Genomic DNA, 3,239 nt, shown 5'->3' with positions numbered 1-3,239 from the left:
CAGAGGATCAGGACGTTTCCTGGAGCTACGAACACACCACTGCTTAATGACCGGGGGGGGGGGGGAGGAGGAGGAAATTAACCATTAGCCTCTTCAGGGCATATACAAGCACACTGATGACATCATTGATATTGCAAGTACTATATCCCAAAAAACACAATTATACTGGAGTTAAGTAGCGCAGTACTTTTGAGTATTTATGCAGTTATTTGGAAAGTACTGTGTCTGAAATTACAGTACACCCTCCCTATTGGTTCAGAGAGCAGAGTAGAGACAGTAGTGGTACAGAGACACATGGAACAACAGGAGACAGAGACAGTAGAGACAGTAGTGGTACAGAGACACATGGGACATCAGGAGACAGTAGAGACAGTAGAGACAGTAGGGGCAGTAGAGACAGTAGTGGTACAGAGACACATGGAACAACAGGAGACAGTAGAGACCGTAGGGACAGTAGAGATAGGAGAGACCATAGGGACAGTAGGGACATTAGAGACAGTAGTGGTACAGAGACACATGGAACAACAGGAGACAGAGACAGTAGAGACAGTAGTGGTACAGAGACACATGGAACAACAGGAGACAGTAGAGACAGTAGGGGCAGTAGTGGTACAGAGACACATGGAACAACAGGAGACAGAGACAGTAGAGACAGTAGTGGTACAGAGACACATGGGACATCAGGAGACAGAGACAGTAGAGACAGTAGTGGTACAGAGACACATGGAACAACAGGAGACAGAGACAGTAGAGACAGTAGTGGTACAGAGACACATGGAACAACAGGAGACAGAGACAGTAGAGACAGTAGTGGTACAGAGACACATGGAACAACAGGAGACAGAGACAGTAGAGACAGTAGTGGTACAGAGACACATGGGACATCAGGAGACAGTAGAGACAGTAGGGGCAGTAGAGACAGTAGTGGTACAGAGACACATGGAACAACAGGAGACAGTAGAGACAGTAGGGGCAGTAGAGACAGTAGTGGTACAGAGACACATGGAACAACAGGAGACAGTAGAGACAGTAGGGGCAGTAGAGACAGTAGTGGTACAGAGACACATGGAACAACAGGAGACAGTAGAGACCGTAGGGACAGTAGAGATAGGAGAGACCGTAGGGACAGTAGGGACATTAGAGACAGTAGTGGTACAGAGACACATGGGACATCAGGAGACAGAGACAGTAGAGACAGTAGTGGTACAGAGACACATGGGACATCAGGAGACAGTAGAGACAGTAGAGACAGTAGTGGTACAGAGACACATGGGACATCAGGAGACAGTAGAGACTGTCTGGCGCCCCCCCTTGGGTTGTGCCGTGGCGGAGATCTTTGTGGGCTATACTCGGCCTTGTCTCAGGATGGTAAGTTGGTGGTTGAAGATATCCCTCCAGTGGTGTGGGGACTGTGCTTTGGCAAAGTGGGTGGGGTTATATCCTTCTTGTTTGGCCCTGTCCGGGGGTATCATCGGATGGGGCCACAGTGTCTCCTGACCCCTCCTGTCTCAGCCTCCAGTATTTATGCTGCAGTAGTTTGTGTCGGGGGGCTAGGGTCAGTTCGTTATATCTGGAGTACTTCTCCTGTCTTATCCGGTGTCCTGTGTGAATTTAAGTGTGCTCTCTCTAATTCTCTCTTTCTTTCTCTCTCTCAGAGGACCTGAGCCCTAGGACCATGCCTCAGGACTACCGGGCATGATGACTCCTTGCTGTCCCCAGTCCACCTGGCCGTGCTGCTGCTCCAGTTTCAACTGTTCTGCCTGTGATTATTATTATTTGACCATGCTGGTCATTTATGAACATTTGAACATCTTGGTCATTGTTACGGATACAGTTATCCTGTGTGTGTGTATCCTGTGTGTGTGTTTCTTTTCTCTCCTTCTCCCCTCACAGGTGAAAATCGTCACTCCCCAATCAGTCAACAATCAATCATCAATCAGAAGACACACCTCCTCCTATTTCCTACCCTATCACAGTTCCTTCCCCATGGTTTAAAAACCCCATCATTTGTTTGCTCTAGAGCTAGCTCAATCTCTCTGTAAATGCCATGTATGTAGATCTCTGTGTTTCACTCTCTCTTTGTCTTAAACCTCTCTTTTGTTTGAGCACCTCCATAGCACTTTGTCATCACCTGTGAGTATTGTTTTGGTTATGGTGTTTGTTTGTTGCTGGTGGGAAAAGGGGGAAACCAAGACAAGTCGCCCATGGGCATACACTACCCGTAGGTGAACTTTGTTAAATACACTAGTTAGAACTGGGCGGACCACCCACTGTATTTTTGGTTAGTTAGTTAGCTGTTGTTAAAGTAGGCTAGTCTAGCTTAGGGGTGTTTTTGGTTAGTTAGTTAGCTGTTGTTAAAGTAGGCTAGTCTAGCTTAGGGGTGTTTTTGGTTAGTTAGCTGTTGTTGAAGTAGGCTAGTCTAGCTTAGGGGTGTTTTTGGTTAGTTAGCTGTTGTTAAAGTAGGCTAGTCTAGCTTAGGGGTGTTTTTGGTTAGTTAGCTGTTGTTAAAGTAGGCTAGTCTAGCTTAGGGGTGTTTTTGGTTAGTTAGTTAGCTGTTGTTAAAGTAGGCTAGTCTAGCTTAGGGGTGTTTTTGGTTAGTTAGTTAGCTGTTAAAGTAGGCTAGTCTAGCTTAGGGGTGTTTTTGGTTAGTTAGTTAGCTGTTGTTAAAGTAGGCTAGTCTAGCTTAGGGGTGTTTTTGTATATTTATTGTTTCTTTCCTTGGGTCCAGCTCAGCCCCTTTTCCTGCTCCCCCCATTACCGTGTGTTTATAAATAAACTTTGAGTTTGACGGTAGATTTCAGTTGTCCTGGTTATTTCGTTCACACTTTTACTTTGTCACAATTATAATTTGCATGAGTTATGTTACGGGTCTCATTACCATCCCCCCCTAGACTGTCGGGCCAAAAGGGATTCGTAACAGTCATGTTCTGTTATAATCTCCACCCAGCACAGCCACAAGAAGACTGGCCACCCCTCATAGCCTGGTTCCTCTCTAGGTTTCTTCCTAGGTTTTGGCCTTTCTAGTGAGTTTTTCCTAGCCACCGTGCTTCTACACCTGCATTGCTTCCTGTTTGGGGTTTTAGGCTGGGTTTCTGTACAGCACTTTGAGATATTTTATTTATTTATTTTATTTATTTTACCTTTATTTAACCAGGTAGGCAAGTTGAGAACAAGTTCTCATTTACAATTGCGACCTGGCCAAGATAAAGCAAAGCAGTTCGACAGATAAAACGACACAG

Source organism: Oncorhynchus kisutch, linkage group LG15 (genome assembly GCF_002021735.2).
Source record: "Oncorhynchus kisutch isolate 150728-3 linkage group LG15, Okis_V2, whole genome shotgun sequence".
Classification (NCBI taxonomy): domain Eukaryota; kingdom Metazoa; phylum Chordata; class Actinopteri; order Salmoniformes; family Salmonidae; genus Oncorhynchus; species Oncorhynchus kisutch.
This window is presented reverse-complemented; position numbering follows the sequence as displayed.